Source organism: Perissodus microlepis, chromosome 18 (assembly GCF_051167445.1).
Source record: "Perissodus microlepis isolate ML-2025 ecotype Zambia chromosome 18, ASM5116744v1, whole genome shotgun sequence".
Taxonomy (NCBI): domain Eukaryota; kingdom Metazoa; phylum Chordata; class Actinopteri; order Cichliformes; family Cichlidae; genus Perissodus; species Perissodus microlepis.
The window spans coordinates 2033938-2052898 of NC_140478.1; the positions used below are offsets into that span (position 1 = coordinate 2033938).

The 18961-nt window shown below is 54.2% G+C and overlaps 18 non-coding genes across 18 annotated transcripts; all 18 read right to left on the minus strand.

Annotated features, from left to right (window-relative positions):
* Window positions 1-397: 397 nt before the first annotated feature.
* Window positions 398-516, minus strand: LOC146366684 (5S ribosomal RNA). Its single transcript, XR_014797729.1, has one exon. It is a non-coding gene; the product is annotated as a 5S ribosomal RNA (ribosomal RNA).
* A 929-nt stretch (window positions 517-1445) lies between these two features.
* LOC146366685 (5S ribosomal RNA) lies at window positions 1446-1564 on the minus strand. Its single transcript, XR_014798381.1, has one exon. It is a non-coding gene; the product is annotated as a 5S ribosomal RNA (ribosomal RNA).
* Window positions 1565-2415: 851 nt separating this feature from the next.
* Window positions 2416-2534, minus strand: LOC146366686 (5S ribosomal RNA). The gene has a single exon (XR_014798382.1). It is a non-coding gene; the product is annotated as a 5S ribosomal RNA (ribosomal RNA).
* A 929-nt stretch (window positions 2535-3463) lies between these two features.
* On the minus strand, window positions 3464-3582 carry LOC146366687 (5S ribosomal RNA). Its single transcript, XR_014797730.1, has one exon. It is a non-coding gene; the product is annotated as a 5S ribosomal RNA (ribosomal RNA).
* A 929-nt stretch (window positions 3583-4511) lies between these two features.
* Window positions 4512-4630, minus strand: LOC146366688 (5S ribosomal RNA). The gene has a single exon (XR_014797731.1). It is a non-coding gene; the product is annotated as a 5S ribosomal RNA (ribosomal RNA).
* Window positions 4631-5559: 929 nt separating this feature from the next.
* Window positions 5560-5678, minus strand: LOC146366689 (5S ribosomal RNA). Its single transcript, XR_014797733.1, has one exon. It is a non-coding gene; the product is annotated as a 5S ribosomal RNA (ribosomal RNA).
* Window positions 5679-6607: 929 nt separating this feature from the next.
* Window positions 6608-6726, minus strand: LOC146366690 (5S ribosomal RNA). The gene has a single exon (XR_014797734.1). It is a non-coding gene; the product is annotated as a 5S ribosomal RNA (ribosomal RNA).
* A 929-nt stretch (window positions 6727-7655) lies between these two features.
* Window positions 7656-7774, minus strand: LOC146366691 (5S ribosomal RNA). Its single transcript, XR_014798383.1, has one exon. It is a non-coding gene; the product is annotated as a 5S ribosomal RNA (ribosomal RNA).
* A 929-nt stretch (window positions 7775-8703) lies between these two features.
* On the minus strand, window positions 8704-8822 carry LOC146366692 (5S ribosomal RNA). Its single transcript, XR_014797735.1, has one exon. It is a non-coding gene; the product is annotated as a 5S ribosomal RNA (ribosomal RNA).
* A 929-nt stretch (window positions 8823-9751) lies between these two features.
* Window positions 9752-9870, minus strand: LOC146366693 (5S ribosomal RNA). The gene has a single exon (XR_014798384.1). It is a non-coding gene; the product is annotated as a 5S ribosomal RNA (ribosomal RNA).
* An 851-nt stretch (window positions 9871-10721) lies between these two features.
* On the minus strand, window positions 10722-10840 carry LOC146366694 (5S ribosomal RNA). The gene has a single exon (XR_014797951.1). It is a non-coding gene; the product is annotated as a 5S ribosomal RNA (ribosomal RNA).
* A 929-nt stretch (window positions 10841-11769) lies between these two features.
* Window positions 11770-11888, minus strand: LOC146366695 (5S ribosomal RNA). Its single transcript, XR_014798385.1, has one exon. It is a non-coding gene; the product is annotated as a 5S ribosomal RNA (ribosomal RNA).
* A 929-nt stretch (window positions 11889-12817) lies between these two features.
* LOC146366696 (5S ribosomal RNA) lies at window positions 12818-12936 on the minus strand. Its single transcript, XR_014797736.1, has one exon. It is a non-coding gene; the product is annotated as a 5S ribosomal RNA (ribosomal RNA).
* Window positions 12937-13865: 929 nt separating this feature from the next.
* LOC146366697 (5S ribosomal RNA) lies at window positions 13866-13984 on the minus strand. The gene has a single exon (XR_014797737.1). It is a non-coding gene; the product is annotated as a 5S ribosomal RNA (ribosomal RNA).
* Window positions 13985-14913: 929 nt separating this feature from the next.
* Window positions 14914-15032, minus strand: LOC146366698 (5S ribosomal RNA). Its single transcript, XR_014797882.1, has one exon. It is a non-coding gene; the product is annotated as a 5S ribosomal RNA (ribosomal RNA).
* Window positions 15033-15961: 929 nt separating this feature from the next.
* On the minus strand, window positions 15962-16080 carry LOC146366699 (5S ribosomal RNA). Its single transcript, XR_014797738.1, has one exon. It is a non-coding gene; the product is annotated as a 5S ribosomal RNA (ribosomal RNA).
* A 929-nt stretch (window positions 16081-17009) lies between these two features.
* Window positions 17010-17128, minus strand: LOC146366700 (5S ribosomal RNA). Its single transcript, XR_014797739.1, has one exon. It is a non-coding gene; the product is annotated as a 5S ribosomal RNA (ribosomal RNA).
* A 929-nt stretch (window positions 17129-18057) lies between these two features.
* LOC146366701 (5S ribosomal RNA) lies at window positions 18058-18176 on the minus strand. The gene has a single exon (XR_014797926.1). It is a non-coding gene; the product is annotated as a 5S ribosomal RNA (ribosomal RNA).
* Between the last annotated feature and the right edge of the window lie 785 nt (window positions 18177-18961).

The window sequence follows — 18961 nt, forward strand, 5'->3', positions numbered from 1 at the left end:
GTTGGTGGCCTCAGCCAGAGCCACAGAACCTGGTGTGGTGTTGGTGGCCAAAGCCAGGAGCACAGGCCGTGGTGTGTTGTAGATGGCCTCAGCTAGCAGCACAGGACCTGGTGAGGTGGAGGTGGCTTCTTCCTGCAACTCAGGCCCTGGTGTGTTGTAGTTGGCCTCAGCCGGAAGCACCGGTCCTCAGCCAGATGCACACGCCCTGGTGTAATTTAGATGACCTATCTTAGCAGCACAGGCCCCGGTGTGGTGCGGATGGCCTCACCTGGCAGCACAAGACATTGCTGAAAACAGCCAAAAGGAATGTCGTTTATGTGCCCTCATTAATGGGCAGCTGCTTTGGGTCTTTCAACACCCTCCTTCTCTGGATCAAAAGCAGTTCAATGACATGAAAAGCTTACAGCACCTGGTATTCCCAGGCGGTCTCCCATCCAAGTACTAACCAAGCCCAACCCTGCTTAGCTTCCGAGATCAGACGAGAGCGGGCGTGCTCAGGGTGGTATGGCCGTAAGCTGCAGACCTCAGCACAAAGTGTCAATTTATGGAATCAAGTGGTGAGTTGGGCAGTACTTGAAGTTACGAAACACAACCCTCCAATTTAACTACATTGTTAATGGTAACTGCATGGTTGCCTAATACTCTAACCCAAGGACTCAATTTAGCTTTTAACCAGCAGTACAGGCCCTGGTTTGGTGTAGATGGCCTCCACCAGCAGCACAGGACCTGGTGTGGTGTAGGTGGCCTCAGCCAGAAGCAAAGGCCCTGGTGGGGTGTATATGGCCTAAGCCAGAGCCACAGGCCCTGGTGTGGTGTAGATGGACTAAGCCAGCAGCGCAAGCCCTCGTGTAATGTAGATGGCCTCAGCCAGAAGCACAGGCCCTGGTGTGGTGTAGTTGGCCTCATCCAGTAGAGCAAGCCCTCGTGTGATGTATATGGCCTCATCCAGCAGCACAGGCCCTGGTGTGAATAAAATGGCCTCAACCAGCAACACAGGCCCTGGTGTGGGGTAGATGGCTTCAGCCAGAGCCACAGGCCCTGGTGTGGTGTAGTTGGCCTCAGCCAGAGCCACAGAACCTGGTGTGGTGTTGGTGGCCAAAGCCAGGAGCACAGGCCGTGGTGTGTTGTAGATGGCCTCAGCTAGCAGCACAGGACCTGGTGAGGTGGAGGTGGCTTCTTCCTGAAACTCAGGCCCTGGTGTGTTGTAGATGGCCTCAGCCGGAAGCACCGTTCCTCAGCCAGATGCAGACGCCCTGGTGTAATTTAGATGACCTATCTTAGCAGCACAGGCCCCGGTGTGGTGCGGATGGCCTCACCTGGCAGCACAAGACATTGCTGAAAACAGCCAAAAGGAATGTCGTTTATGTGCCCTCATTAATGGGCAGCTGCTTTGGGTCTTTCAACACCCTCCTTCTCTGGATCAAAAGCAGTTCAATGACATGAAAAGCTTACGGCACCTGGTATTCCCAGGCGGTCTCCCATCCAAGTACTAACCAAGCCCAACCCTGCTTAGCTTCCGAGATCAGACGAGAGCGGGCGTGCTCAGGGTGGTATGGCCGTAAGCTGCAGACCTCAGCACAAAGTGTCAATTTATGGAATCAAGTGGTGAGTTGGGCAGTACTTGAAGTTACGAAACACAACCCTCCAATTTAACTACATTGTTAATGGTAACTGCATGGTTGCCTAATACCCTAACCCAAGGACTCAATTTTGCTTTTAACCAGCAGTACAGGCCCTGGTTTGGTGTAGATGGCCTCCACCAGCAGCACAGGACCTGGTGTGGTGTAGGTGGCCTCAGCCAGAAGCGAAGGCCCTGGTGGGGTGTATATGGCCTAAGCCAGAGCCACAGGCCCTGTTGTGGTGTAGATGGACTAAGCCAGCAGCGCAAGCCCTCGTGTAATGTAGATGGCCTCAGCCAGAAGCACAGGCCCTGGTGTGGTGTAGTTGGCCTCATCCAGTAGAGCAAGCCCTCGTGTGATGTATATGGCCTCATCCAGCAGCACAGGCCCTGGTGTGATTAAAATGGCCTCAACCAGCAACACAGGCCCTGGTGTGGGGTAGATGGCTTCAGCCAGAGCCACAGGCCCTGGTGTGGTGTAGTTGGCCTCAGCCAGAGCCACAGAACCTGGTGTGGTGTTGGTGGCCAAAGCCAGGAGCACAGGCCCTGGTGTGTTGTAGATGGCCTCAGCCGGAAGCACCGGTCCTCAGCCAGATGCACACGCCCTGGTGTAATTTAGATGACCTATCTTAGCAGCAAAGGCCCCGGTGTGGTGCGGATGGCCTCACCTGGCAGCACAAGACATTGCTGAAAACAGCCAAAAGGAATGTCGTTTATGTGCCCTCATTAATGGGCAGCTGCTTTGGGTCTTTCAACACCCTCCTTCTCTGGATCAAAAGCAGTTCAATGACATGAAAAGCTTACGGCACCTGGTATTCCCAGGCGGTCTCCCATCCAAGTACTAACCAAGCCCAACCCTGCTTAGCTTCCGAGATCAGACGAGAGCGGGCGTGCTCAGGGTGGTATGGCCGTAAGCTGCAGACCTCAGCACAAAGTGTCAATTTATGGAATCAAGTGGTGAGTTGGGCAGTACTTGAAGTTACGAAACACAACCCTCCAATTTAACTACATTGTTAATGGTAACTGCATGGTTGCCTAATACCCTAACCCAAGGACTCAATTTTGCTTTTAACCAGCAGTACAGGCCCTGGTTTGGTGTAGATGGCCTCCACCAGCAGCACAGGACCTGGTGTGGTGTAGGTGGCCTCAGCCAGAAGCAAAGGCCCTGGTGGGGTGTATATGGCCTAAGCCAGAGCCACAGGCCCTGTTGTGGTGTAGATGGACTAAGCCAGCAGCGCAAGCCCTCGTGTAATGTAGATGGCCTCAGCCAGAAGCACAGGCCCTGGTGTGGTGTAGTTGGCCTCATCCAGTAGAGCAAGCCCTCGTGTGATGTATATGGCCTCATCCAGCAGCACAGGCCCTGGTGTGATTAAAATGGCCTCAACCAGCAACACAGGCCCTGGTGTGGGGTAGATGGCTTCAGCCAGAGCCACAGGCCCTGGTGTGGTGTAGTTGGCCTCAGCCAGAGCCACAGAACCTGGTGTGGTGTTGGTGGCCAAAGCCAGGAGCACAGGCTGTGGTGTGTTGTAGATGGCCTCAGCTAGCAGCACAGGACCTGGTGAGGTGGAGGTGGCTTCTTCCTGCAACTCAGGCCCTGGTGTGTTGTAGAAGGCCTCAGCCGGAAGCACCGGTCCTCAGCCAGATGCACACGCCCTGGTGTAATTTAGATGACCTATCTTAGCAGCACAGGCCCCGGTGTGGTGCGGATGGCCTCACCTGGCAGCACAAGACATTGCTGAAAACAGCCAAAAGGAATGTCGTTTATGTGCCCTCATTAATGGGCAGCTGCTTTGGGTCTTTCAACACCCTCCTTCTCTGGATCAAAAGCAGTTCAATGACATGAAAAGCTTACAGCACCTGGTATTCCCAGGCGGTCTCCCATCCAAGTACTAACCAAGCCCAACCCTGCTTAGCTTCCGAGATCAGACGAGAGCGGGCGTGCTCAGGGTGGTATGGCCGTAAGCTGCAGACCTCAGCACAAAGTGTCAATTTATGGAATCAAGTGGTGAGTTGGGCAGTACTTGAAGTTACGAAACACAACCCTCCAATTTAACTACATTGTTAATGGTAACTGCATGGTTGCCTAATACTCTAACCCAAGGACTCAATTTAGCTTTTAACCAGCAGTACAGGCCCTGGTTTGGTGTAGATGGCCTCCACCAGCAGCACAGGACCTGGTGTGGTGTAGGTGGCCTCAGCCAGAAGCAAAGGCCCTGGTGGGGTGTATATGGCCTAAGCCAGAGCCACAGGCCCTGGTGTGGTGTAGATGGACTAAGCCAGCAGCGCAAGCCCTCGTGTAATGTAGATGGCCTCAGCCAGAAGCACAGGCCCTGGTGTGGTGTAGTTGGCCTCATCCAGTAGAGCAAGCCCTCGTGTGATGTATATGGCCTCATCCAGCAGCACAGGCCCTGGTGTGATTAAAATGGCCTCAACCAGCAACACAGGCCCTGGTGTGGGGTAGATGGCTTCAGCCAGAGCCACAGGCCCTGGTGTGGTGTAGTTGGCCTCAGCCAGAGCCACAGAACCTGGTGTGGTGTAGGTGGCCAAAGCCAGGAGCACAGGCCGTGGTGTGTTGTAGATGGCCTCAGCTAGCAGCACAGGACCTGGTGAGGTGGAGGTGGCTTCTTCCTGCAACTCAGGCCCTGGTGTGTTGTAGATGTTCTCAGCCGGAAGCAACGGTCCTCAGCCAGATGCAGACGCCCTGGTGTAATTTAGATGACCTATCTTAGCAGCACAGGCCCCGGTGTGGTGCGGATGGCCTCACCTGGCAGCACAAGACATTGCTGAAAACAGCCAAAAGGAATGTCGTTTATGTGCCCTCATTAATGGGCAGCTGCTTTGGGTCTTTCAACACCCTCCTTCTCTGGATCAAAAGCAGTTCAATGACATGAAAAGCTTACAGCACCTGGTATTCCCAGGCGGTCTCCCATCCAAGTACTAACCAAGCCCAACCCTGCTTAGCTTCCGAGATCAGACGAGAGCGGGCGTGCTCAGGGTGGTATGGCCGTAAGCTGCAGACCTCAGCACAAAGTGTCAATTTATGGAATCAAGTGGTGAGTTGGGCAGTACTTGAAGTTACGAAACACAACCCTCCAATTTAACTACATTGTTAATGGTAACTGCATGGTTGCCTAATACCCTAACCCAAGGACTCAATTTTGCTTTTAACCAGCAGTACAGGCCCTGGTTTGGTGTAGATGGCCTCCACCAGCAGCACAGGACCTGGTGTGGTGTAGGTGGCCTCAGCCAGAAGCAAAGGCCCTGGTGGGGTGTATATGGCCTAAGCCAGAGCCACAGGCCCTGTTGTGGTGTAGATGGACTAAGCCAGCAGCGCAAGCCCTCGTGTAATGTAGATGGCCTCAGCCAGAAGCACAGGCCCTGGTGTGGTGTAGTTGGCCTCATCCAGTAGAGCAAGCCCTCGTGTGATGTATATGGCCTCATCCAGCAGCACAGGCCCTGGTGTGATTAAAATGGCCTCAACCAGCAACACAGGCCCTGGTGTGGGGTAGATGGCTTCAGCCAGAGCCACAGGCCCTGGTGTGGTGTAGTTGGCCTCAGCCAGAGCCACAGAACCTGGTGTGGTGTTGGTGGCCAAAGCCAGGAGCACAGGCCGTGGTGTGTTGTAGATGGCCTCAGCTAGCAGCACAGGACCTGGTGAGGTGGAGGTGGCTTCTTCCTGAAACTCAGGCCCTGGTGTGTTGTAGAAGGCCTCAGCCGGAAGCACCGGTCCTCAGCCAGATGCACACGCCCTGGTGTAATTTAGATGACCTATCATAGCAGCACAGGCCCCGGTGTGGTGCGGATGGCCTCACCTGGCAGCACAAGACATTGCTGAAAACAGCCAAAAGGAATGTCGTTTATGTGCCCTCATTAATGGGCAGCTGCTTTGGGTCTTTCAACACCCTCCTTCTCTGGATCAAAAGCAGTTCAATGACATGAAAAGCTTACAGCACCTGGTATTCCCAGGCGGTCTCCCATCCAAGTACTAACCAAGCCCAACCCTGCTTAGCTTCCGAGATCAGACGAGAGCGGGCGTGCTCAGGGTGGTATGGCCGTAAGCTGCAGACCTCAGCACAAAGTGTCAATTTATGGAATCAAGTGGTGAGTTGGGCAGTACTTGAAGTTACGAAACACAACCCTCCAATTTAACTACATTGTTAATGGTAACTGCATGGTTGCCTAATACCCTAACCCAAGGACTCAATTTAGCTTTTAACCAGCAGTACAGGCCCTGGTTTGGTGTAGATGGCCTCCACCAGCAGCACAGGACCTGGTGTGGTGTAGGTGGCCTCAGCCAGAAGCAAAGGCCCTGGTGGGGTGTATATGGCCTAAGCCAGAGCCACAGGCCCTGTTGTGGTGTAGATGGACTAAGCCAGCAGCGCAAGCCCTCGTGTAATGTAGATGGCCTCAGCCAGAAGCACAGGCCCTGGTGTGGTGTAGTTGGCCTCATCCAGTAGAGCAAGCCCTCGTGTGATGTATATGGCCTCATCCAGCAGCACAGGCCCTGGTGTGATTAAAATGGCCTCAACCAGCAACACAGGCCCTGGTGTGGGGTAGATGGCTTCAGCCAGAGCCACAGGCCGTGGTGTGTTGTAGTTGGCCTCAGCCAGAGCCACAGAACCTGGTGTGGTGTTGGTGGCCAAAGCCAGGAGCACAGGCCGTGGTGTGTTGTAGATGGCCTCAGCTAGCAGCACAGGACCTGGTGAGGTGGAGGTGGCTTCTTCCTGCAACTCAGGCCCTGGTGTGTTGTAGAAGGCCTCAGCCGGAAGCACCGGTCCTCAGCCAGATGCACACGCCCTGGTGTAATTTAGATGACCTATCTTAGCAGCACAGGCCCCGGTGTGGTGCGGATGGCCTCACCTGGCAGCACAAGACATTGCTGAAAACAGCCAAAAGGAATGTCGTTTATGTGCCCTCATTAATGGGCAGCTGCTTTGGGTCTTTCAACACCCTCCTTCTCTGGATCAAAAGCAGTTCAATGACATGAAAAGCTTACAGCACCTGGTATTCCCAGGCGGTCTCCCATCCAAGTACTAACCAAGCCCAACCCTGCTTAGCTTCCGAGATCAGACGAGAGCGGGCGTGCTCAGGGTGGTATGGCCGTAAGCTGCAGACCTCAGCACAAAGTGTCAATTTATGGAATCAAGTGGTGAGTTGGGCAGTACTTGAAGTTACGAAACACAACCCTCCAATTTAACTACATTGTTAATGGTAACTGCATGGTTGCCTAATACTCTAACCCAAGGACTCAATTTAGCTTTTAACCAGCAGTACAGGCCCTGGTTTGGTGTAGATGGCCTCCACCAGCAGCACAGGACCTGGTGTGGTGTAGGTGGCCTCAGCCAGAAGCAAAGGCCCTGGTGGGGTGTATATGGCCTAAGCCAGAGCCACAGGCCCTGGTGTGGTGTAGATGGACTAAGCCAGCAGCGCAAGCCCTCGTGTAATGTAGATGGCCTCAGCCAGAAGCACAGGCCCTGGTGTGGTGTAGTTGGCCTCATCCAGTAGAGCAAGCCCTCGTGTGATGTATATGGCCTCATCCAGCAGCACAGGCCCTGGTGTGATTAAAATGGCCTCAACCAGCAACACAGGCCCTGGTGTGGGGTAGATGGCTTCAGCCAGAGCCACAGGCCCTGGTGTGGTGTTGGTGGCCTCAGCCAGAGCCACAGAACCTGGTGTGGTGTTGGTGGCCAAAGCCAGGAGCACAGGCCGTGGTGTGTTGTAGATGGCCTCAGCTAGCAGCACAGGACCTGGTGAGGTGGAGGTGGCTTCTTCCTGAAACTCAGGCCCTGGTGTGTTGTAGATGGCCTCAGCCGGAAGCACCGGTCCTCAGCCAGATGCACACGCCCTGGTGTAATTTAGATGACCTATCTTAGCAGCACAGGCCCCGGTGTGGTGCGGATGGCCTCACCTGGCAGCACAAGACATTGCTGAAAACAGCCAAAAGGAATGTCGTTTATGTGCCCTCATTAATGGGCAGCTGCTTTGGGTCTTTCAACACCCTCCTTCTCTGGATCAAAAGCAGTTCAATGACATGAAAAGCTTACGGCACCTGGTATTCCCAGGCGGTCTCCCATCCAAGTACTAACCAAGCCCAACCCTGCTTAGCTTCCGAGATCAGACGAGAGCGGGCGTGCTCAGGGTGGTATGGCCGTAAGCTGCAGACCTCAGCACAAAGTGTCAATTTATGGAATCAAGTGGTGAGTTGGGCAGTACTTGAAGTTACGAAACACAACCCTCCAATTTAACTACATTGTTAATGGTAACTGCATGGTTGCCTAATACTCTAACCCAAGGACTCAATTTATCTTTTAACCAGCAGTACAGGCCCTGGTTTGGTGTAGATGGCCTCCACCAGCAGCACAGGACCTGGTGTGGTGTAGGTGGCCTCAGCCAGAAGCAAAGGCCCTGGTGGGGTGTATATGGCCTAAGCCAGAGCCACAGGCCCTGGTGTGGTGTAGATGGACTAAGCCAGCAGCGCAAGCCCTCGTGTAATGTAGATGGCCTCAGCCAGAAGCACAGGCCCTGGTGTGGTGTAGTTGGCCTCATCCAGTAGAGCAAGCCCTCGTGTGATGTATATGGCCTCATCCAGCAGCACAGGCCCTGGTGTGATTAAAATGGCCTCAACCAGCAACACAGGCCCTGGTGTGGGGTAGATGGCTTCAGCCAGAGCCACAGGCCCTGGTGTGGTGTAGTTGGCCTCAGCCAGAGCCACAGAACCTGGTGTGGTGTAGGTGGCCAAAGCCAGGAGCACAGGCCGTGGTGTGTTGTAGATGGCCTCAGCTAGCTGCACAGGACCTGGTGAGGTGGAGGTGGCTTCTTCCTGCAACTCAGGCCCTGGTGTGTTGTAGATGTTCTCAGCCGGAAGCAACGGTCCTCAGCCAGATGCAGACGCCCTGGTGTAATTTAGATGACCTATCTTAGCAGCACAGGCCCCGGTGTGGTGCGGATGGCCTCACCTGGCAGCACAAGACATTGCTGAAAACAGCCAAAAGGAATGTCGTTTATGTGCCCTCATTAATGGGCAGCTGCTTTGGGTCTTTCAACACCCTCCTTCTCTGGATCAAAAGCAGTTCAATGACATGAAAAGCTTACAGCACCTGGTATTCCCAGGCGGTCTCCCATCCAAGTACTAACCAAGCCCAACCCTGCTTAGCTTCCGAGATCAGACGAGAGCGGGCGTGCTCAGGGTGGTATGGCCGTAAGCTGCAGACCTCAGCACAAAGTGTCAATTTATGGAATCAAGTGGTGAGTTGGGCAGTACTTGAAGTTACGAAACACAACCCTCCAATTTAACTACATTGTTAATGGTAACTGCATGGTTGCCTAATACTCTAACCCAAGGACTCAATTTAGCTTTTAACCAGCAGTACAGGCCCTGGTTTGGTGTAGATGGCCTCCACCAGCAGCACAGGACCTGGTGTGGTGTAGGTGGCCTCAGCCAGAAGCAAAGGCCCTGGTGGGGTGTATATGGCCTAAGCCAGAGCCACAGGCCCTGGTGTGGTGTAGATGGACTAAGCCAGCAGCGCAAGCCCTCGTGTAATGTAGATGGCCTCAGCCAGAAGCACAGGCCCTGGTGTGGTGTAGTTGGCCTCATCCAGTAGAGCAAGCCCTCGTGTGATGTATATGGCCTCATCCAGCAGCACAGGCCCTGGTGTGAATAAAATGGCCTCAACCAGCAACACAGGCCCTGGTGTGGGGTAGATGGCTTCAGCCAGAGCCACAGGCCCTGGTGTGGTGTAGTTGGCCTCAGCCAGAGCCACAGAACCTGGTGTGGTGTTGGTGGCCAAAGCCAGGAGCACAGGCCGTGGTGTGTTGTAGATGGCCTCAGCTAGCAGCACAGGACCTGGTGAGGTGGAGGTGGCTTCTTCCTGAAACTCAGGCCCTGGTGTGTTGTAGATGGCCTCAGCCGGAAGCACCGTTCCTCAGCCAGATGCAGACGCCCTGGTGTAATTTAGATGACCTATCTTAGCAGCACAGGCCCCGGTGTGGTGCGGATGGCCTCACCTGGCAGCACAAGACATTGCTGAAAACAGCCAAAAGGAATGTCGTTTATGTGCCCTCATTAATGGGCAGCTGCTTTGGGTCTTTCAACACCCTCCTTCTCTGGATCAAAAGCAGTTCAATGACATGAAAAGCTTACGGCACCTGGTATTCCCAGGCGGTCTCCCATCCAAGTACTAACCAAGCCCAACCCTGCTTAGCTTCCGAGATCAGACGAGAGCGGGCGTGCTCAGGGTGGTATGGCCGTAAGCTGCAGACCTCAGCACAAAGTGTCAATTTATGGAATCAAGTGGTGAGTTGGGCAGTACTTGAAGTTACGAAACACAACCCTCCAATTTAACTACATTGTTAATGGTAACTGCATGGTTGCCTAATACCCTAACCCAAGGACTCAATTTTGCTTTTAACCAGCAGTACAGGCCCTGGTTTGGTGTAGATGGCCTCCACCAGCAGCACAGGACCTGGTGTGGTGTAGGTGGCCTCAGCCAGAAGCAAAGGCCCTGGTGGGGTGTATATGGCCTAAGCCAGAGCCACAGGCCCTGTTGTGGTGTAGATGGACTAAGCCAGCAGCGCAAGCCCTCGTGTAATGTAGATGGCCTCAGCCAGAAGCACAGGCCCTGGTGTGGTGTAGTTGGCCTCATCCAGTAGAGCAAGCCCTCGTGTGATGTATATTGCCTCATCCAGCAGCACAGGCCCTGGTGTGATTAAAATGGCCTCAACCAGCAACACAGGCCCTGGTGTGGGGTAGATGGCTTCAGCCAGAGCCACAGGCCCTGGTGTGGTGTAGTTGGCCTCAGCCAGAGCCACAGAACCTGGTGTGGTGTTGGTGGCCAAAGCCAGGAGCACAGGCCCTGGTGTGTTGTAGATGGCCTCAGCCGGAAGCACCGGTCCTCAGCCAGATGCACACGCCCTGGTGTAATTTAGATGACCTATCTTAGCAGCAAAGGCCCCGGTGTGGTGCGGATGGCCTCACCTGGCAGCACAAGACATTGCTGAAAACAGCCAAAAGGAATGTCGTTTATGTGCCCTCATTAATGGGCAGCTGCTTTGGGTCTTTCAACACCCTCCTTCTCTGGATCAAAAGCAGTTCAATGACATGAAAAGCTTACGGCACCTGGTATTTCCAGGCGGTCTCCCATCCAAGTACTAACCAAGCCCAACCCTGCTTAGCTTCCGAGATCAGACGAGAGCGGGCGTGCTCAGGGTGGTATGGCCGTAAGCTGCAGACCTCAGCACAAAGTGTCAATTTATGGAATCAAGTGGTGAGTTGGGCAGTACTTGAAGTTACGAAACACAACCCTCCAATTTAACTACATTGTTAATGGTAACTGCATGGTTGCCTAATACTCTAACCCAAGGACTCAATTTAGCTTTTAACCAGCAGTACAGGCCCTGGTTTGGTGTAGATGGCCTCCACCAGCAGCACAGGACCTGGTGTGGTGTAGGTGGCCTCAGCCAGAAGCAAAGGCCCTGGTGGGGTGTATATGGCCTAAGCCAGAGCCACAGGCCCTGGTGTGGTGTAGATGGACTAAGCCAGCAGCGCAAGCCCTCGTGTAATGTAGATGGCCTCAGCCAGAAGCACAGGCCCTGGTGTGGTGTAGTTGGCCTCATCCAGTAGAGCAAGCCCTCGTGTGATGTATATGGCCTCATCCAGCAGCACAGGCCCTGGTGTGATTAAAATGGCCTCAACCAGCAACACAGGCCCTGGTGTGGGGTAGATGGCTTCAGCCAGAGCCACAGGCCCTGGTGTGGTGTTGGTGGCCTCAGCCAGAGCCACAGAACCTGGTGTGGTGTTGGTGGCCAAAGCCAGGAGCACAGGCCGTGGTGTGTTGTAGATGGCCTCAGCTAGCAGCACAGGACCTGGTGAGGTGGAGGTGGCTTCTTCCTGAAACTCAGGCCCTGGTGTGTTGTAGATGGCCTCAGCCGGAAGCACCGGTCCTCAGCCAGATGCACACGCCCTGGTGTAATTTAGATGACCTATCTTAGCAGCACAGGCCCCGGTGTGGTGTGGATGGCCTCACCTGGCAGCACAAGACATTGCTGAAAACAGCCAAAAGGAATGTCGTTTATGTGCCCTCATTAATGGGCAGCTGCTTTGGGTCTTTCAACACCCTCCTTCTCTGGATCAAAAGCAGTTCAATGACATGAAAAGCTTACGGCACCTGGTATTCCCAGGCGGTCTCCCATCCAAGTACTAACCAAGCCCAACCCTGCTTAGCTTCCGAGATCAGACGAGAGCGGGCGTGCTCAGGGTGGTATGGCCGTAAGCTGCAGACCTCAGCACAAAGTGTCAATTTATGGAATCAAGTGGTGAGTTGGGCAGTACTTGAAGTTACGAAACACAACCCTCCAATTTAACTACATTGTTAATGGTAACTGCATGGTTGCCTAATACTCTAACCCAAGGACTCAATTTATCTTTTAACCAGCAGTACAGGCCCTGGTTTGGTGTAGATGGCCTCCACCAGCAGCACAGGACCTGGTGTGGTGTAGGTGGCCTCAGCCAGAAGCAAAGGCCCTGGTGGGGTGTATATGGCCTAAGCCAGAGCCACAGGCCCTGGTGTGGTGTAGATGGACTAAGCCAGCAGCGCAAGCCCTCGTGTAATGTAGATGGCCTCAGCCAGAAGCACAGGCCCTGGTGTGGTGTAGTTGGCCTCATCCAGTAGAGCAAGCCCTCGTGTGATGTATATGGCCTCATCCAGCAGCACAGGCCCTGGTGTGATTAAAATGGCCTCAACCAGCAACACAGGCCCTGGTGTGGGGTAGATGGCTTCAGCCAGAGCCACAGGCCCTGGTGTGGTGTAGTTGGCCTCAGCCAGAGCCACAGAACCTGGTGTGGTGTAGGTGGCCAAAGCCAGGAGCACAGGCCGTGGTGTGTTGTAGATGGCCTCAGCTAGCAGCACAGGACCTGGTGAGGTGGAGGTGGCTTCTTCCTGCAACTCAGGCCCTGGTGTGTTGTAGATGTTCTCAGCCGGAAGCAACGGTCCTCAGCCAGATGCAGACGCCCTGGTGTAATTTAGATGACCTATCTTAGCAGCACAGGCCCCGGTGTGGTGCGGATGGCCTCACCTGGCAGCACAAGACATTGCTGAAAACAGCCAAAAGGAATGTCGTTTATGTGCCCTCATTAATGGGCAGCTGCTTTGGGTCTTTCAACACCCTCCTTCTCTGGATCAAAAGCAGTTCAATGACATGAAAAGCTTACAGCACCTGGTATTCCCAGGCGGTCTCCCATCCAAGTACTAACCAAGCCCAACCCTGCTTAGCTTCCGAGATCAGACGAGAGCGGGCGTGCTCAGGGTGGTATGGCCGTAAGCTGCAGACCTCAGCACAAAGTGTCAATTTATGGAATCAAGTGGTGAGTTGGGCAGTACTTGAAGTTACGAAACACAACCCTCCAATTTAACTACATTGTTAATGGTAACTGCATGGTTGCCTAATACCCTAACCCAAGGACTCAATTTTGCTTTTAACCAGCAGTACAGGCCCTGGTTTGGTGTAGATGGCCTCCACGAGCAGCACAGGACCTGGTGTGGTGTAGGTGGCCTCAGCCAGAAGCAAAGGCCCTGGTGGGGTGTATATGGCCTAAGCCAGAGCCACAGGCCCTGGTGTGGTGTAGATGGACTAAGCCAGCAGCGCAAGCCCTTGTGTAATGTAGATGGCCTCAGCCAGAAGCACAGGCCCTGGTGTGGTGTAGTTGGCCTCATCCAGTAGAGCAAGCCCTCGTGTGATGTATATGGCCTCATCCAGCAGCACAGGCCCTGGTGTGATTAAAATGGCCTCAACCAGCAACACAGGCCCTGGTGTGGGGTAGATGGCTTCAGCCAGAGCCACAGGCCCTGGTGTGGTGTAGTTGGCCTCAGCCAGAGCCACAGAACCTGGTGTGGTGTAGGTGGCCAAAGCCAGGAGCACAGGCCGTGGTGTGTTGTAGATGGCCTCAGCTAGCTGCACAGGACCTGGTGAGGTGGAGGTGGCTTCTTCCTGCAACTCAGGCCCTGGTGTGTTGTAGATGTTCTCAGCCGGAAGCAACGGTCCTCAGCCAGATGCACACGCCCTGGTGTAATTTAGATGACCTATCTTAGCAGCACAGGCCCCGGTGTGGTGCGGATGGCCTCACCTGGCAGCACAAGACATTGCTGAAAACAGCCAAAAGGAATGTCGTTTATGTGCCCTCATTAATGGGCAGCTGCTTTGGGTCTTTCAACACCCTCCTTCTCTGGATCAAAAGCAGTTCAATGACATGAAAAGCTTACAGCACCTGGTATTCCCAGGCGGTCTCCCATCCAAGTACTAACCAAGCCCAACCCTGCTTAGCTTCCGAGATCAGACGAGAGCGGGCGTGCTCAGGGTGGTATGGCCGTAAGCTGCAGACCTCAGCACAAAGTGTCAATTTATGGAATCAAGTGGTGAGTTGGGCAGTACTTGAAGTTACGAAACACAACCCTCCAATTTAACTACATTGTTAATGGTAACTGCATGGTTGCCTAATACTCTAACCCAAGGACTCAATTTAGCTTTTAACCAGCAGTACAGGCCCTGGTTTGGTGTAGATGGCCTCCACCAGCAGCACAGGACCTGGTGTGGTGTAGGTGGCCTCAGCCAGAAGCAAAGGCCCTGGTGGGGTGTATATGGCCTAAGCCAGAGCCACAGGCCCTGGTGTGGTGTAGATGGACTAAGCCAGCAGCGCAAGCCCTCGTGTAATGTAGATGGCCTCAGCCAGAAGCACAGGCCCTGGTGTGGTGTAGTTGGCCTCATCCAGTAGAGCAAGCCCTCGTGTGATGTATATGGCCTCATCCAGCAGCACAGGCCCTGGTGTGAATAAAATGGCCTCAACCAGCAACACAGGCCCTGGTGTGGGGTAGATGGCTTCAGCCAGAGCCACAGGCCCTGGTGTGGTGTAGTTGGCCTCAGCCAGAGCCACAGAACCTGGTGTGGTGTTGGTGGCCAAAGCCAGGAGCACAGGCCGTGGTGTGTTGTAGATGGCCTCAGCTAGCAGCACAGGACCTGGTGAGGTGGAGGTGGCTTCTTCCTGAAACTCAGGCCCTGGTGTGTTGTAGATGGCCTCAGCCGGAAGCACCGGTCCTCAGCCAGATGCACACGCCCTGGTGTAATTTAGATGACCTATCTTAGCAGCAAAGGCCCCGGTGTGGTGCGGATGGCCTCACCTGGCAGCACAAGACATTGCTGAAAACAGCCAAAAGGAATGTCGTTTATGTGCCCTCATTAATGGGCAGCTGCTTTGGGTCTTTCAACACCCTCCTTCTCTGGATCAAAAGCAGTTCAATGACATGAAAAGCTTACGGCACCTGGTATTCCCAGGCGGTCTCCCATCCAAGTACTAACCAAGCCCAACCCTGCTTAGCTTCCGAGATCAGACGAGAGCGGGCGTGCGCAGGGTGGTATGGCCGTAAGCTGCAGACCTCAGCACAAAGTGTCAATTTATGGAATCAAGTGGTGAGTTGGGCAGTACTTGAAGTTACGAAACACAACCCTCCAATTTAACTACATTGTTAATGGTAACTGCATGGTTGCCTAATACTCTAACCCAAGGACTCAATTTATCTTTTAACCAGCAGTACAGGCCCTGGTTTGGTGTAGATGGCCTCCACCAGCAGCACAGGACCTGGTGTGGTGTAGGTGGCCTCAGCCAGAAGCAAAGGCCCTGGTGGGGTGTATATGGCCTAAGCCAGAGCCACAGGCCCTGGTGTGGTGTAGATGGACTAAGCCAGCAGCGCAAGCCCTCGTGTAATGTAGATGGCCTCAGCCAGAAGCACAGGCCCTGGTGTGGTGTAGTTGGCCTCATCCAGTAGAGCAAGCCCTCGTGTGATGTATATGGCCTCATCCAGCAGCACAGGCCCTGGTGTGATTAAAATGGCCTCAACCAGCAACACAGGCCCTGGTGTGGGGTAGATGGCTTCAGCCAGAGCCACAGGCCCTGGTGTGGTGTAGTTGGCCTCAGCCAGAGCCACAGAACCTGGTGTGGTGTTGGTGGCCAAAGCCAGGAGCACAGGCCGTGGTGTGTTGTAGATGGCCTCAGCTAGCTGCACAGGACCTGGTGAGGTGGAGGTGGCTTCTTCCTGCAACTCAGGCCCTGGTGTGTTGTAGATGTTCTCAGCCGGAAGCAACGGTCCTCAGCCAGATGCAGACGCCCTGGTGTAATTTAGATGACCTATCATAGCAGCACAGGCCCCGGTGTGGTGCGGATGGCCTCACCTGGCAGCACAAGACATTGCTGAAAACAGCCAAAAGGAATGTCGTTTATGTGCCCTCATTAATGGGCAGCTGCTTTGGGTCTTTCAACACCCTCCTTCTCTGGATCAAAAGCAGTTCAATGACATGAAAAGCTTACAGCACCTGGTATTCCCAGGCGGTCTCCCATCCAAGTACTAACCAAGCCCAACCCTGCTTAGCTTCCGAGATCAGACGAGAGCGGGCGTGCTCAGGGTGGTATGGCCGTAAGCTGCAGACCTCAGCACAAAGTGTCAATTTATGGAATCAAGTGGTGAGTTGGGCAGTACTTGAAGTTACGAAACACAACCCTCCAATTTAACTACATTGTTAATGGTAACTGCATGGTTGCCTAATACCCTAACCCAAGGACTCAATTTTGCTTTTAACCAGCAGTACAGGCCCTGGTTTGGTGTAGATGGCCTCCACCAGCAGCACAGGACCTGGTGTGGTGTAGGTGGCCTCAGCCAGAAGCAAAGGCCCTGGTGGGGTGTATATGGCCTAAGCCAGAGCCACAGGCCCTGTTGTGGTGTAGATGGACTAAGCCAGCAGCGCAAGCCCTCGTGTAATGTAGATGGCCTCAGCCAGAAGCACAGGCCCTGGTGTGGTGTAGTTGGCCTCATCCAGTAGAGCAAGCCCTCGTGTGATGTATATGGCCTCATCCAGCAGCACAGGCCCTGGTGTGATTAAAATGGCCTCAACCAGCAACACAGGCCCTGGTGTGGGGTAGATGGCTTCAGCCAGAGCCACAGGCCCTGGTGTGGTGTAGTTGGCCTCAGCCAGAGCCACAGAAACTGGTGTGGTGTTGGTGGCCAAAGCCAGGAGCACAGGCCGTGGTGTGTTGTAGATGGCCTCAGCTAGCAGCACAGGACCTGGTGAGGTGGAGGTGGCTTCTTCCTGCAACTCAGGCCCTGGTGTGTTGTAGAAGGCCTCAGCCGGAAGCACCGGTCCTCAGCCAGATGCACACGCCCTGGTGTAATTTAGATGACCTATCTTAGCAGCACAGGCCCCGGTGTGGTGCGGATGGCCTCACCTGGCAGCACAAGACATTGCTGAAAACAGCCAAAAGGAATGTCGTTTATGTGCCCTCATTAATGGGCAGCTGCTTTGGGTCTTTCAACACCCTCCTTCTCTGGATCAAAAGCAGTTCAATGACATGAAAAGCTTACAGCACCTGGTATTCCCAGGCGGTCTCCCATCCAAGTACTAACCAAGCCCAACCCTGCTTAGCTTCCGAGATCAGACGAGAGCGGGCGTGCTCAGGGTGGTATGGCCGTAAGCTGCAGACCTCAGCACAAAGTGTCAATTTATGGAATCAAGTGGTGAGTTGGGCAGTACTTGAAGTTACGAAACACAACCCTCCAATTTAACTACATTGTTAATGGTAACTGCATGGTTGCCTAATACTCTAACCCAAGGACTCAATTTATCTTTTAACCAGCAGTACAGGCCCTGGTTTGGTGTAGATGGCCTCCACCAGCAGCACAGGACCTGGTGTGGTGTAGGTGGCCTCAGCCAGAAGCAAAGGCCCTGGTGGGGTGTATATGGCCTAAGCCAGAGCCACAGGCCCTGGTGTGGTGTAGATGGACTAAGCCAGCAGCGCAAGCCCTCGTGTAATGTAGATGGCCTCAGCCAGAAGCACAGGCCCTGGTGTGGTGTAGTTGGCCTCATCCAGTAGAGCAAGCCCTCGTGTGATGTATATGGCCTCATCCAGCAGCACAGGCCCTGGTGTGATTAAAATGGCCTCAACCAGCAACACAGGCCCTGGTGTGGGGTAGATGGCTTCAGCCAGAGCCACAGGCCCTGGTGTGGTGTTGGTGGCCTCAGCCAGAGCCACAGAACCTGGTGTGGTGTTGGTGGCCAAAGCCAGGAGCACAGGCCGTGGTGTGTTGTAGATGGCCTCAGCTAGCAGCACAGGACCTGGTGAGGTGGAGGTGGCTTCTTCCTGAAACTCAGGCCCTGGTGTGTTGTAGATGGCCTCAGCCGGAAGCACCGGTCCTCAGCCAGATGCACACGCCCTGGTGTAATTTAGATGACCTATCTTAGCAGCACAGGCCCCGGTGTGGTGCGGATGGCCTCACCTGGCAGCACAAGACATTGCTGAAAACAGCCAAAAGGAATGTCATTTATGTGCCCTCATTAATGGGCAGCTGCTTTGGGTCTTTCAACACCCTCCTTCTCTGGATCAAAAGCAGTTCAATGACATGAAAAGCTTACGGCACGTGGTATTCCCAGGCGGTCTCCCATCCAAGTACTAACCAAGCCCAACCCTGCTTAGCTTCCGAGATCAGACGAGAGCGGGCGTGCTCAGGGTGGTATGGCCGTAAGCTGCAGACCTCAGCACAAAGTGTCAATTTATGGAATCAAGTGGTGAGTTGGGCAGTACTTGAAGTTACGAAACACAACCCTCCAATTTAACTACATTGTTAATGGTAACTGCATGGTTGCCTAATACTCTAACCCAAGGACTCAATTTATCTTTTAACCAGCAGTACAGGCCCTGGTTTGGTGTAGATGGCCTCCACCAGCAGCACAGGACCTGGTGTGGTGTAGGTGGCCTCAGCCAGAAGCAAAGGCCCTGGTGGGGTGTATATGGCCTAAGCCAGAGCCACAGGCCCTGGAGTGGTGTAGATGGACTAAGCCAGCAGCGCAAGCCCTCGTGTAATGTAGATGGCCTCAGCCAGAAGCACAGGCCCTGGTGTGGTGTAGTTTGCCTCATCCAGTAGAGCAAGCCCTCGTGTGATGTATATGGCCTCATCCAGCAGCACAGGCCCTGGTGTGATTAAAATGGCCTCAACCAGCAACACAGGCCCTGGTGTGGGGTAGATGGCTTCAGCCAGAGCCACAGGCCCTGGTGTGGTGTAGTTGGCCTCAGCCAGAGCCACAGAACCTGGTGTGGTGTAGGTGGCCAAAGCCAGGAGCACAGGCCGTGGTGTGTTGTAGATGGCCTCAGCTAGCTGCACAGGACCTGGTGAGGTGGAGGTGGCTTCTTCCTGCAACTCAGGCCCTGGTGTGTTGTAGATGTTCTCAGCCGGAAGCACCGGTCCTCAGCCAGATGCAGACGCCCTGGTGTAATTTAGATGACCTATCATAGCAGCACAGGCCCCGGTGTGG